Genomic DNA, 15,854 nt, shown 5'->3' with positions numbered 1-15,854 from the left:
TATACTTTTGTACAATTAACATAATAGAGACTTCCCAAGTATTACTTAGTAAATAATCATTTTTCAAAACATTCCACGTCATTTTTCCAAAATGTATCATATTTATTATCAAGGAGGAGTAGATACCGAGTGTAGAGTCTTTAAGCTCTCAACTTAACCACCAAGAGGCATCATAAGCCAATCATGAAAATAATTTAGAATTCCAATATGAGTTCTACCGGGTCACTCCGGTTTCCATATCTGAGATAAATTTCAAACTTGTGAGTTCTTCAGGCTCACTCCGGTATAATAAAAATATTTTTTTGTGAGTTCTCCCGGCTCACTCCGGTAGAATGACAAAATTTCCAATCAGTTGGTTGTGAGTTTCCCGGCTCACACCAGCACCAAGTATCACCCTCCTCCAAGACTAAAATATGTATGTATATATACTTTCATGTCAAAATATTTCTTTTCCAAACTTTCTTTGGTAATAATATGAACGTGGAATAATAAGATTTCACCACATACATAAATAGTGTAGTTTGTAAAAATAACACTTTTTGCAAATTGATCACATTTGATCATTATTTTTAATATATAAATATCAAAAATTCCAAGCCAAGCATTTACAGAACACACGCGGGTTCGACACGTCGAAACCCATTCTCGATACTTCGAGAATCACCACTCACAACATTACAATGCACTTGTGATCACATGAACATTATAACTCACATTATAGACATCATACACATATTCACCCCTAATCTATCCAATAATTGCTAATCACTCCAATCATCACTATAATAACGGCTAATCACCTTTTCAAATCAAAACAAAATAATCACTTTGCTGCTAGTAAGAATTGAACCTAAAACATCAAGCTTAACACACAAGTCTCAAACCACCACAACAATTATTCACTTCGTTTACTTCTTATCAAATTATATATATTTATATATGTATACGAAAAAGAATATAAGTCTTTCTTTTAGGCATAGTAGTAGATAAATATAACAATTTAATTTTTATAAGAATAATTTTTCAAAAATTCTTTTGGCATCATATGAAAATATATTAAGGGTGAACTAAATAATATTTTCTCAAAATTATATTCTTGCTTGAAATTACCGGGTGTCACAGTGGCAGTAGGGGGACCCGCCACCTACCCGCTGCCCGAACAGGACGCCGCCGGCAGCGGGCGGACGACTGCCCGCCGGGCACCCGCTGCCTGATGACTTGTCGCCGGCGGGTGGTCCTACACCCACCGGCTACCCGCTGGAATTTACCCACCTTGGGTCTTCGGCTTCCCCGTTTGATGTTTCCCCGACCCTCGTGGTGTCCCAACGGACTCCGTTTATCGTGCCTGAGTCTAGTTTGATGTTTCGGGTACCATTCGTAGGATAAACGAGTCTTAAATATATATATATATATATATATATATATATATATATATATATATATATATATATATATATATATATATATATATATTGTAACACCCCAGATTTTTCAAGACATTTTAAGCTTATATAATAAAGGTAATATCTCATTACATCCCAAAGTATATCATAAGTGTACGGGGTGCTATGCCACACCTGGGCTAGAGAACCCAGGTGCACAGGCTGTCTAACTAATATCCATTGAAACACAATACATAATATGGCACGCAGGCCGAAAGGGAAACTACTCTACTTCTACGCTCCAGTTCTAGCGCGCTCCAGTGCTCTAGTCCTCTGTGCCTGAAAGCCAAATATATCTGTTCAGCGAGAGATGCTGGTAACCCACTCCAACGCGTTGAAATACAATACATATAGAGATATATATAGATATACGAAAACCATTTTGAGCATGAAGATATATCCTACGAACACTAGCTTTAAAACCGGGAATGACTCGACAGATAAGGCCAGACACAAGCACAGTTATAACGAGCATATGCAGTTTACAACAGATAAGGCAGATAAGGCAAAGCATAAACAATGATCATAACCCAACATGAACAATCCCCAACATAAATCCCATAGTCACATCCCCCAAGACACTCGTAATCACAACTCGTCCAGGTCACAACACATAACACACTTTGTTGGCGCCACAGGACCAATCGCATGCCCATACATGAGGGTCAGCGCATATAGCTCTGACACGGCCCCGCAGCATCCTGCCCCGTATCGCAACACGGAGGGGTCGATCGCAACCGACCGATGAACCGCAGCTCATCATAGTGTTTGATCGCAACCAAACAGTAGACCGCAGCCCAAGAGAATGTCATCTGACCGCAGCCAGGAAAAAGGACGAACCGCAGCTCGTATAGAAATGTTTGATCGCAACCAAACGGTGGACCGCAACCCAAGAGTATCAATCTGACCGCAGCCAGCTTCTGAACCGCAGCTCAGGATAACCAATCCGATCGCAACCGAATTGGGGTAACACACACATAACATATTGCAAGCACATGCAACCCACATTACACATTAGGAAGGGGGAGAAAACGTATAACAAAACCTATGCGTGATCCATCACTTACTAAGAATAGTCCTAAGGGGTTCATACTTCTTCCACCTAGGTCAACGGGATACCAATTCAACTAGCATGCAATATAATAGACTCATAAACCTACGAACGGTACCCGAAACATCAAACTAGACGTAGGCACGATAAACGGAGTCCGTTGGGACAACACGGGGAACGGGGAACATCAAACGGGGAAGCCGGGATCCCGGGTGGGATGAATTTCCAGCGGGTAGCCGGTGGGTGGGGGCCACCCGCCGGAGAATACTGTTCCGGGCAGCCCGCCGGCCACCCGCTGCCGGGCGGTGTTTCACGGCCGTGGGTAGGTGGCGGGTCCCCTACCCCCCACCTACCCCCCACTGACTCTTTTCACACACTTTACAACGCAATTAACGACAACACGTAGACAATTAACGAATCAAATACAAGAAACGAACGGCACATAACCTATCATGCTTTCCTAAATATAATCAACACCCAAACATGCGATTTCCCCACCCGATAATCCAAGAATAAGATCATACGATACAACCTAGGGTTCTAATCACTTTTATATCAACAAGAATACGGTTCGTCTTCTAATTGCAAGATTCGGTAAGAATAACACATAAACATCAAGAGCATCACACAATTATCAAGAACGACACATAATCATCAAGAACTCCATATAATTATCAAGAACACCATAGTTATCAAGAATCTCCCAATATCAAGGTCATCAAGATCCCCCATGGGATCATCACATCAATTACCAATAATAATCATCATAACTCGCCAATATGCAATAATATGGGGAAACCCTAAGGGGGAATTATAACTATGAAAATAGGTTTTATTGAGACATGGGTTACCTCTTAGCCTTAATTAATTCCTTGGCTATGAAGGATCTTTCTTTAAGCTTCCTTGCTTTCTTGATTTCTCCTAAGGGGATTCTTTGAGCTCTTATGGGGTGGTGGGGCGTTATTTTTGTGGGAAGTTCTAGGTGCCTCCTAAGTCCCCTATTTATATATTTAGGAGTCCTAATTAGGAACTAATATTATAGGCTCGCTAATTCTATTCCTTTTGGAACTAAGGATTGGGTTTAGGGGTTGGGTTTATATATGAGGGCCCATGGACTATGGTGGGCCTTTTTCCCTAATTAATCATTATGATTTATTCTTTCTCTTGGGCTATTGATTAATTAATTAAATGGTTTTAGGGGCCGTAACACGGGGTGTTACACTCTCCCCCCCTTACAAGGGGCTTCGTCCCCGAAGCCCGGTGTTATAGTCCATCCTTTCACCCCTAGACACCTCGTAGCTCGGCCTCCTGATTAGGGTTGCGGCCTTACGTTTGTCTTGGCTTGGGGTAGGCTGAACTTTTGATGGTGTTGTGATAGAGAATTTTTTCGGTTGTACCTCGGTTTCCTGCGCTGGAACTGGATGCACCGCGAGTGCCCAAGGCGGCCTCGATCGCTGCTACCCTTTGATCGAGTGCGCGTGTGGTGCGAATCAAGGATGAGAACCCTTCTTCCATGATTTGATTCTGCCGGTCGAGCTGAGCGAGTATGCGTTCGTTGACCGAACCCTCGTTTTGTCCCCTCGGGTTCCCTCCTGGCTGTGGTGCACTAACGGGTTAGGCCCGTCTTCCTCCTCTTGTCCCTCATTTCCCTCCGTACCTCCGCAATCTTGCATGGCTCGCTTGAGCTTTTTGTTGGAGATGTCCAATCGATCAACCAATTCCCTACGTTCCTCCTCGGGTTTTTGGCAAATTTCTTCGAGGGTGAGATAGTGTCCTCCCTCGGTGTAGTAGATGTCGTTGAGGCGGAGGTTTTGGGCATTGAAAACCATGCCGTTGGCGGTTTTGACCTCGGTGTGGCTTAGGTCTACCCCCTTTTTCTCCATGATCCAACTTAGGATCATCCCGTAGGGTTGGCTAAGCCGGTTGTTTGTCTTGCAGAACTCTATGTGCTTTAGCATGAGTGCCGGCAGGTTAAACATGATTTTATCTTTTCGGAGATACGCAAAGGTGCACTCCATGCTCCCCACATCCTTGCTCTTGTTATTGGTGGGCAAGAGGCTATCGGTTACAATCATAACCAATATCTTTTGCTCTGCCGATAGCCACTTTCGGTTTGGTCGAGTGGCCGAGGTGAACCCGTCCTCTTTCCCGAGTAAGTACCCAAGATAGTCCTTGTATCCCGTAGTTTGGGTATCAATCCACCCCTTTCGGTCATAGTCAGACACACCCGTGGTGGTCAATTTCAAGAGCTTGGCCAACCGGCCTTCGGAAAACACAATTTCCTTGCCACGGACCTTGGTGGTAATTTCTACTTTGTCGCCTCGTTTGGTGGCCACAAGGTGTTGATAGAACTCCTTCACCAACTCGGGGTATGTATCCCCTTTGATGGTGAGGTATGCATCAAGGAGACCTTGGTGTTTAAGCATATCGACCAATTCCGGAGAGAATTGATCGGGTTCGAGACTTTTACCTCCGATAACGGTGTAATCGGCGTGGTTCCATTCCGGGGTGCGGATTCCGAGGGGCTTTTTCGGCATCTTGAATTTTTCTTTTGGCGGTGAGGAATTCCGGTAGAAATTCCGGCAGCTTTCCGGCGGGTCTCCGGCGAAGTTTCCGACGGCCTCTTTTCCGGCGGTGGTTCGAGCCGCTACAAGGTGGCGATGGTGGGGCGGAGCTCGGCAATTTTCCGGCGGGGCGGTGGAGGCCTACGGTCGCGTGGGCGTTGGTGGCAGCGGGCGAAGCTTGGGTGGATGGCAGGCGGCGTCGCTCGGGTAGGGAGGCAGCGGGTCGCCGCTGGGTGCTCGCCGGGCGGTGGGCGAGGTCGGCTGGGACGGCGGCGCGGCGGTGTGGCGCTTAGCGGTGGCGTTCGGCCGGTGACGGTGGTGCGTGGTCGTCGGTTCTGCTGGGGTGGGGCGGCGAGGTGTGTGAGGTGGGGAAGGGAAAGAGTGGGGAAGAAGAAGGGGAGGAAGAAGAAGAAGGGTTTTTGATTTGGGGGTTTTGTGGGTTTTAGGGACTTGGAGGGATTTAACAAGGGGTTATCCCCTTAAGGTTTCAAGAAACACTCATGGCTTAGTGGTTGGGACTTGGACTTGTAAATGTGAGGTCTAGAGTTCAATTCCTAATGGTGACATTAGGCATTTCTTGGTGGTGTGGTCCTCTTTTGTCTTTTTCCTTATTTTGTCCTTTAGTGGGGGAAGGGTTGGGTTGATGATATAACTTGTGCTTTATCTTCGTAGTGGAAATTGAAGTTTGACCAAAGATCCTTATTCATAATACTTTCGAAGTAGCTAAGCTAAATAGACATAATGTTTTCGAAGTATTTAAGCTAAATAGGTGGTCCATACGATACAAGGGGTGGTTACAAGGGGTGTGATGGTTTATCCTAGACAGAATTCGTTTTCTGGGTTTTCCTCGGTGGGATCCGTATGGTCCTCGTCTTCCGGGATTGGGTTTTCCCCTTCTAGGTCTTCTTCGTTTCCGAGTTTGGCTTGCGTGTGACTCATAACGAATACTTTTCCAGGAGCACCGTAACCCCCTTGGTGACTGGTGCCCCCGTGTTGACCCACGGTGGCGGGGCGTGGTCTTTGGGGTCGAGTGCACTGGAAGGCCTTGTGCCCCTCCTCTCCGCAGTTGAAGCATCGCCAGGGGTTACCCGCGCAATCCTTGCCTCTGTGGCTTTTGTTACACCTCGGGCAAGGGAAGCTTCTTGGATTAGCTTCATTGTTTCCCAGGGGTGGCCTTGGGTTGGTCGGGTTGTTCGGCCTCGTGCCGGTGTCGTTCCTCGTTCTTTTCACTGGCGGTGCCCCACTTCCGGTGTTTGTTCTTCGTATTTGTTCCTGAACCCCGCGTTGGAGTAGTTGGATTCGATAGAGATTCGCGGCACTGTAGTAAGCCTCGTTGAGGGTCCGAGGTCTGCTTACCACTAGCGCCTTTCGAGCTTCGAAGTTGAGGCCCGACACGAATCTCTCTATCTTGGTTACCTCGGTGGGGACTAGCTCCGGCGCGAAGCGTGCCAGCTCGAGGAATCGTTTATGGTATTCTACGACGGTGGCCGTTCCTTGTTTTAGATGAAGGAACTCTTCGTACATGGATGCCTTCACGTGGGTTGGATAGAATCTCTCTCGTAGTCGTGTCTTGAGGTCCTCCCAATTGAACCCCGGTTCTTGTTAATAGGTGGGTCCCTCGTGGATCCACCAGAGATCGGCCTCGTGCCCGAAGTAGAACGAGGCTATCTCTACGCGGCGTTCCTCTGGGCATTCCACTACTCCAAAAATCTTATCAAGCGTCCGGATCCATTCTTCTAGGACCGCGGGATCCTCTTCTCTCGAAAACGTGGGTGGTCGGTGATTTGAGACTTGTTGGGCGACGTCCGAGTTTGCGTTTGATGGAGGCAGTGGGGGCCTATTGTTGCGAAGGGTCGCGTCACTTAGTGCCTGTGCGACTTGTGTTAGTTGCTGCAGGGTTTGGGTCAAGGGGTCATCGGTGGCGGGCTCTGGAGTTCTGGATTGCCTTCTGTTTGGCGCCATGCTATCGTCTTTCTGGTCAGTGTTTATAAGAATGTTAAGTTAGAGTCTGATGCACTTCTTGTGAAGTGATGAGTGGGGAAGGGTAACGTGTAGAGAAGTTATGTGTAGGTTTCACAATCTCACCACGCGTCCTAAGATTCCTGAGTCCTATGTTCCTAGGTACCTAGAGTTCAAGCCTAACGTCCTAAAGTCCGGTCTTAAGAGTCTTTTCCTAGGGTCAAACTTAGGCTCTGATACCAACTGTAAAACCCCAGATTTTTCAAGACATTTTAAGCTTATATAATAAAGGTAATATCTCATTACATCCCAAAGTATATCATAAGTGTACGGGGTGCTATGCCACACCTGGGCTAGAGAACCCAGGTGCACAGGCTGTCTAACTAATATCCATTGAAACACAATGCATAATATGGCACGCAGGCCGAAAGGGAAACTACTCTACTTCTACGCTCCAGTTCTAGCGCGCTCCAGTGCTCTAGTCCTCTGTGCCTGAAAGCCAAATATATCTGTTCAGCGAGAGATGCTGGTAACCCACTCCAACGCGTTGAAATACAATACATATAGAGATATATATAGATATACGAAAACCATTTTGAGCATGAAGATATATCCTACGAACACTAGCTTTAAAACCGGGAATGACTCGACAGATAAGGCCAGACACAAGCACAGTTATAACGAGCATATGCAGTTCATAACAGATAAGGCAGATAAGGCAAAGCATAAACAATGATCATAACCCAACATGAACAATCCCCAATATAAATCCCATAGTCACATCCCCCAAGACACTCGTAATCACAACTCGTCCAGGTCACAACACATAACACACTTTGTTGGCGCCACAGGACCAATCGCATGCCCATACATGAGGGTCAGCGCATATAGCTCTGACACGGCCCCGCAGCACCCTGCCCCGTATCGCAACACGGAGGGGTCGATCGCAACCGACCGATGAACCGCAGCTCATCATAGTGTTTGATCGCAACCAAACAGTGGACCGCAGCCCAAGAGAATGTCATCTGACCGCAGCCAGGAAAAAGGACGAACCGCAGCTCGTATAGAAACGTTTGATCGCAACCAAACGGTGGACCGCAGCCCAAGAGTATCAATCTGACCGCAGCCAGTTTCTGAACCGCAGCTCAGGATAACCAATCCGATCGCAACCGAATTGGGGTAACACACACATAACACATAGCAAGCACATGCAACCCACATTACACATTAGGAAGGGGGAGAAAACGTATAACAAAACCTATGCGTGATCCATCACTTACTAAGAATAGTCCTAAGGGGTTCATACTTCTTCCACCTAGGTCAACGGGATACCAATTCAACTAGCATGCAATATAATAGACTCATAAACCTACGAACGGTACCCGAAACATCAAACTAGACATAGGCACGATAAATGGAGTCCGTTGGGACACCACGGGGAACGGGGAACATCAAACGGGGAAGCCGGGATCCCGGGTGGGATGAATTTCCAGCGGGTAGCCGGTGGGTGGGGGCCACCCGCCGGTTGCCCACCGGAGAATACTGTTCCGGGCAGCGGGTCGCCGGCGGGCAGCTGCCTGCCCGCCGGCCACCCGCTGCCGGGCGGTGTTTCATGGCCGTGGGTAGGTGGCGGGTCCCCTACCCCCCACTGACTCTTTTCACACACTTTACGCCTCGGGAACCATTGTGGAACCCGAAACCATGCTTAGACACTTTACAACGCAATTAACGACAACACGTAGACAATTAACGAATCAAATACAAGAAACGAACGACACATAACCTATCATGCTTTTCTAAATATAATCAACACCCAAACATGCGATTTCCCCACCCGATAATCCAAGAATAAGATCATACGATACAACCTAGGGTTCTAATCACTTTTATATCAACAAGAATACGGTTCGTCTTCTAATTGCAAGATTCGGTAAGAATAACACATAAACATCAAGAGCATCACACAATTATCAAGAACGACACATAATCATCAAGAACTCCATATAATTATCAAGAACACCATAGTTATCAAGAATCTCCCAATATCAAGGTCATCAAGATCCCCCATGGGATCATCACATCAATTACCAATAATAATCATCATAACTCGCCAATATATAATAATATGGGGAAACCCTAAGGGGGAATTATAACTATGAAAATAGGTTTTGTTGAGACATGGTTACCTCTTAGCCTTAATTAATTCCTTGGCTATGAAGGATCTTTCTTTAAGCTTCCTTGCTTTCTTGATTTCTCCTAAGGGGATTCTTGGAGCTCTTTTGGGGTGGTGGGGCGTTATTTTTGTGGGAAGTTCTAGGTGCCTCCTAAGTCCCCTATTTATATATTTAGGAGTCCTAATTAGGAACTAATATTATAGGCTCGCTAATTCTATTCCTTTTGGAACTAAGGATTGGGTTTAGGGGTTGGGTTTATATATGAGGGCCCATGGACTATGGTGGGCCTTTTCCCCTAATTAATCATTATGATTTATTCTTTCTCTTGGGCTATTGATTAATTAATTAAATGGTTTTAGGGGCCGTAACACGGGGTGTTACATATATATATATATATATATATATATATATATATATATATATATATATGTATATATATATATATATATATATATATCGCATGCTAGTTGAATTGGTATCCCGCTGGCCTAGGTAAAGGAAGTATGAACCCCTTAGGATTATTCCATAGGTTTCGTTATACGTTTTCTCCCCTTTCCCAATGTGTTAATGTGGATTGCATGTGCTTGCTATGTGTTATGTGTGCATGATACCCCAATTTGGTTAGATCAAATTGGTTATTCCTGAGCTGCGGTTCAGAAGCTGGCTGCGGTCAGAATTACACTCTTGGGCTGCGGTCCACCATTTGGTTGCGATCAAACGTTTTACATGAGCTGCGGTTCATATTCTTGGTTGCGGTCAGATGATCACTCTTGGGCTGCGGTCCACTGTTTGGTTGAGATCAAACATTATGATGAGCTGCGGTTCATCGGTCGGTTGCGATCGACCCCTTCGTATTGCGATACGAGGCAGGGTGCTGCGGGGTCGTGTTAGAGCTATATGCGCTGACCCTCATGTATGGGCATGCGATTGGTCATGTGGCGCCACTAAAGTATGCTTGTGTGATGAGATACGAATTGAATGATGACGTGAATAAGATGAAGTGAATTTGTGACCATAGGATATATGCTTGTATCTTTATATGCTTGGTTATAACTGTTGAATGTGCTTATCCCTATCTGTCGAGTCTATTCCTGGTTTAAAACTAGTGTCTCTTAAGTATATATCTTCCTACTTCAAAATGATTTTCGTATATCTATATATATCTATCTATAATGTATTTCAACGCGTTAGAGTGGGTTACCAGCATCTCTCGCTGAACAGATATATTTGGCTTTCAGACACAGATGAGTAGACACTGGAGCGCGCTAGAGATTTGGAGCGTAGAGTAGATAGTTTCCCTTTCGGCCTGCGCGCCATGCTTATGTATTGACATTATTGAAGATATTAGTTAGTTAGCCTGTGCACCTGAGTTCTCTTGCTCAGGTGTGGCATAGCACCCCGCACTCTTATGTTATGTTTTGGGATTTAATAAGAATTTACATTTATTATATATGTCTCAAAAGTTTTAAAATTTCGGGGTGTTACACCGGGATCCCTTGTGGAACCCGAAACCATGCTTAGACACTTTTAAACGTAAATAACAACACCACGTAGGCAATTAATAGATCAAAAGCAAGAATCATATTGAACACATCCTAACATGACTTCTAAACATAAATAACACCCGAACATGGGAATTCCCACCCAAATATAAATCAAGAACATCACAATACAAATTCCCAATCCAACCTAGGGCTCTAATTCCATTCAAATCATCAAAATCATATTTTATTTCTGTCATCAAGAAACATCAAGACTTATCAAGAATCATCACATAAACATCAATAACCTCTTTCTAACATCAAGATCATCAAGATCACACATACAATCATCGCATCAATCAATAGGATTATATCACGAATATCATAAAGGAATTTATCAAGACATAAGCATATTGAGGGAGCCAAAGAAGGATATTATAGCAAGGAAAATAGGTTTTGTTGAGACATGGGTTACCTCTTAGCCTTAATTAATTTCCTTGGCTATGAAGGGTCTTTCTTTAAGATTTCTTCTTTCTTGATTTCTCCTATGGGAATTCTTGGGAATTCTTGTGTGGTGAAAGTTATTGTGGTGTGAGTTCTATGTGCCTCCTATGTCCCTATTTATATATCTAAGAGTCCCAATTTCTAAGTGGTATGGATTAGCTAATTCTATTTCCTATAGGACTAAGGGATTGGCTTTTGGGATAAGGGCCCTTGGACTATGGTGGACCCCCTTTTAGCTAATTAATGGGTTTTAATTCCCTTTTTAGGGTGAGTAACCAAATTAATTAATTTGGTTTAGGGGTCGTAACACGGGGTGTTACAGTTTCGAGGCGGCCTGACACAGGCCTTGGGGCCGGAGCACGTGAGGGGCCGCTGCCAAGTCCCACCCCTTAAACCCTTCTGTTTCTTTTCCAAAGCCGAGAGAGCAAGTCACACCATCATCTTCTTCTTCTCTTCTTCGATACACACTGCCTCAACCTCAACCAAAAGCTTATCTTCTCCAAAACAACATCTTTCAACAAGGAAACTGCAAGAGAGTCTTCCCCAAGTCACATCAAGTACTAGAAAAATACAAGTTGGAGTATTCGTAGCAATTTCAACGAGATCAAGACCACAAAGCTTGGATCAAAATGGTGAAAGGGAAGCAACAAGTTGAGGGAACTAGTCAGGAAGCACCTACCTACTCAGTAATAGGAGGTAAAACCTATTTCCCCGAGTTCTTTTCTGAAGATTTGAGAATCCAAGAGGAAATTTACCCTTATTTAGTGATTGAATTCTACGAGAATTTGTCTACAAAACATAAGAAGGGAGTGACTTCGGTTGTTTCTAATGTGAGAGTCACGAAAGTAGAATTGACACAGCAGAAATTGTCAAATTGGTTTGACTTGCCGTTGGATGGGTATGATATGTATGACAGGGATGATTGGGTTGCCCACGCAGGGTTGACACATCAAGAGTATTTGAGATACATGACCGGGAGTAGGGAAGAATTCCCTAAGGAATATCGTTCCGAGAAACCGACTTTGTGTGTAGAAAAGAAATTGCTAGGTTTGTTCATAGAAGAGTGCTTGTTTCCGTGTAGGAACAACTCTACAGAGATTGGTAGTTGGAAATGTACCATTGCATTTATGTTGAGATTTGGACGTGCTATAAACTTTCCAGTTTTAATTCTTAAGCATATGGCTTACTTTAAGGCAAAGAACAGGAAGAATCTGCCCTATGGCGTGATGTTGAGTTGGGTATTCAAAAAGATGAATTTACCTGAGATGGGAGAAAGAATCCAAAGGACTACCAGGTCGGCCCTGAATGCCGTCAATCTGAGATATTACGAGTTGTACCAAGTTGAGGAGAACAAGTACTTGACCCTAGTTGATATTGCTAAGAAGCCTTTGGACGAGAAGATGGCACTTGTGGTTAGATTGAATGTACCACAAAGAAAGTGGCCAAGTGTTGGGATTGAATCAGGACACATAGCTGAGGCTAGTGGAGAAGGGGTTGCAATGGAAACCGATACGGGAATTGGCATGAGCCATGAATGAGCACCATATACAGCCACCCAACAGGGAGCACCACAGGAGTACATGAGTAGGCCACAAGGACCTACTTATGAGGACCTTTAAGCTATGATCAACAACCGTTTCGACAATCTGAGAGCTCAAGTGAGCTATGGTTTTGCCAACTTTGATCAAAGGGCTGCAGTCATGGAGCAAAGGATGGGGATTGAGAACGTGCAGAGATAGACTCCGTATGGTTGGGAGCCGAGTTACATGCCACCAGGCGACTCCTCGGGAGGCTTTAATCAAGGTAACTAGTTATGCTTTTAAGTTTAGTTGTAAATAAGTTGGGGCAGTTGTTAGATTTTAGATAAGATAGATAAGAACTCAAAGATTACTAAAATCTTTCCCAAGTCTTCCAGCAGAAAATTCTAACCTTTTGGTTATATCACCTTTTCCCTTCGAGAACTTGATCCACACGCTTCTTCTAAGTTTCAGGACGAAACTTCCTTTAAGGGGGATAGAGTGTAACAACCCAAAATTTCATTTTTATAAATCCAGTATTAAGAAATCCCAATGTAGCTTTTTCACTCCATTAAAAACTTTTGCGAGCAATCGGTGTTTGAATAAAATCATTTTGTTCCATTTTAAAGTTAATTCAACACCGAAGAAATAAATTTAATTCAAAAATTCCAAAGTTTTCGGTTACTTTGCGTACCAAGATTTAAGTTGAGAATTTTATCCGAGTGAGACCGAGAGAATTCAAAAGGGAATTTTGAACAAGTGTTCATCCATATAACCTTTGGGAAAATTCACTTTCCACCTCAAAGTAATAAAGAAATATCATTTCAAGCCTATGGTTCATGATACATGGTGGACCACAAGACATCCAAAAATCCCTTATAAAGTCATCTTTTAGCTTGGGGAAATTACCCCTTTGCCCTCAACCAATCATTGTGTATCATCCTAGGGTTTTGAACCCTATATAAACCCTTCATTCCATCACATTTTCCTGATCTCATTTCTTTGCCTCTTCCCCAGATTTTGTCTACAAACATCAAAGGAGAGAAACATCAACCTAGAAAGCTTGTTCATCCTTCATCCGAACATCTTTTCTCTTCTAGTTTTCTTTAGTCTTTGAGGTTATAGGCTAAGGATAGAAGGTGTGTTGGGAAGTGTAGGTGGTGAAGGAGGCTCAAGCTACGCCAAGAGTAAGAAGAGATCCAAGCAAGAAGACTAGACTACAAGAGGTATAACCCCAAGGATTCCTCTTTAGATTTGGCTCTATGAAGCCTAGTTTTGAGTAGAAATGAGTAGAAACTATGAGTTTTTGATGTGTTTATGATTATAAATGCTTTGGTGTGCGTTTATGAGTTGTTGAGATTGTTTTGGACATGTTTGGATAAGTTTTTGCAGGAGAAATGCTATCTGGGGCACAACATAGTGTGCACAAGACCAGAGTAGCGGCCCTAGCCGAGGCCAATCAGAAGGGCCGCCGGGCGGGCTATTGCCGTGCCACCACGGGACTAGGGCAAGGACCTTGAAGAGGGCCGTCGCCTAGTCCCGGCTTCTTAACAGGACTCCAGGGGCGGACCATGAAGAGTCCCGCCCCAGGTCCCTGAGTATTGTTCTGATGAGATTTTTTTGCAGTGGCCGGACCCTTGTGGCTCAGTTACGTGTCGTTTCAGACCGAGTGTTACGGGCCCTTGTGGCTCGGCTCTCCGGGCTCATCTCAACGCACGTTTTGGTTTTGATTTCGTGGAATTTGAATTAAAAACAAGTATGTTAAGATGGATTTTGTGAAGAAATGTTACACAGTGCATATTTTGCTAAATTCTCGGTGTTTGAGAAATTGTTGATTATGCGATCAAACAATGTTTTTATTGAGTAAAGAAACATGATCCTTTGAGAGTAGGATTTATTATGAAAGCATGATTAAATTGTATTATTTGATCAATGAGAATAGAAGCATACTTGTCGAGTGAAATGTATAGAAATTGCTATTTTGCAAACCGAGAATGTTCATACATTTTTGAATACTTCATGTTAGTGTACACATGATTTAGAAGCATGTTATAGAGCATTTTGACATTTCACATGAATTATATTTCGAAAATGCATAAGGGACCAATGTGAGTCCAAGAATACTTTGAAAAACAATAAGCATGTGGTATATCATTCTTTGATGCATTCAGAAGTAATAGAATTGTTGCATACATGAGAGATATATTTATGTATTATCTATATTGGTGAGGTTATTGAGGATACCGTTTGGACTATTTTCCTCTCGGGAGATTATTATTGACATTGCGGTCCCAGTATATGTAACGCGATGTATTCCCACGTTACGAGGTTGGAAACTTCCCGCCAGGCTTGGAATCCTGGTTAGGGGGTTTGCATACGAATAGTTTGATACCTGATTCCACAGAGTTTGAACTACGAGATTGGTTCAGTACCCGGTAGGAGATATTGGGTCAGAATTATGCCGTTCCCGATGGGGTAAGTCACACTTCTGTGAAACCCTCTACGAGTATAAGAGAAAGAAAGACAGTCAACAGAGACTCGAGAAATAGAGTCAACTGAGACTCAAGAAAGAGAGTCAATATAGACTCGATAGAAAGAAAGAGAGTCATGAGAGACTCGAGAAAGTAACAAAGGAACCTCCACAGAAAGTACCATATTTTATATATGAGTGTATGATTATATTATTGCACTAGATTGCATATGAAAAATAGTATATTGTTTCACTAGATTGCATATGAGTATGAGTATATTGTTGCATGAGATGGCATAAGAATATGAGTATATTGTTGCACTAGATTGCAAAAGAGTATGAGTATATTATTGCACTAGATTGCATATGAAAAAGAGTATATTGTTGCACTAGATTGCATATGAGTATGAGTATATTGTTGAATGAGATGACATAAGAATATGAGTATATTGTTGCACTAGATTGCAAAAGAGTATGCGTATATTGTTGCACTAGATTGCATATGAGTATGAGTATATTGATGCATGAGATTGCATAAGAATATGAGTATATTGTTGCACTAGATTACATAAGAGTATGATTATATTATTGCACTAGATTGCATAAGAGTATGATTGTGTTATTACACGAGATTGCATAAGAGCATGAGTATATTGTTGCACGAGATTGCATAAGAGCATGAGTATATTGCT

The 15,854-nt window shown here is 43.5% G+C and overlaps 1 long non-coding RNA gene across 1 annotated transcript; it reads right to left on the bottom strand.

Annotated features, from left to right (window-relative positions):
* Positions 1-630: 630 nt before the first annotated feature.
* On the bottom strand, positions 631-14,827 carry LOC109168187. The gene is made up of 3 exons (XR_002052011.1): positions 14,817-14,827; positions 2,931-2,940; positions 631-709 (listed from the first exon to the last, which is right to left on the bottom strand). It is a non-coding gene; the product is annotated as an uncharacterized LOC109168187 (long non-coding RNA).
* Between the last annotated feature and the right edge of the window lie 1,027 nt (positions 14,828-15,854).

Source organism: Ipomoea nil, unplaced genomic scaffold, assembly GCF_001879475.1.
Source record: "Ipomoea nil cultivar Tokyo-kokei standard unplaced genomic scaffold, Asagao_1.1 scaffold3192, whole genome shotgun sequence".
Classification (NCBI taxonomy): Eukaryota; Viridiplantae; Streptophyta; class Magnoliopsida; order Solanales; family Convolvulaceae; genus Ipomoea; species Ipomoea nil.
This window is presented reverse-complemented; position numbering and strand designations above follow the sequence as displayed.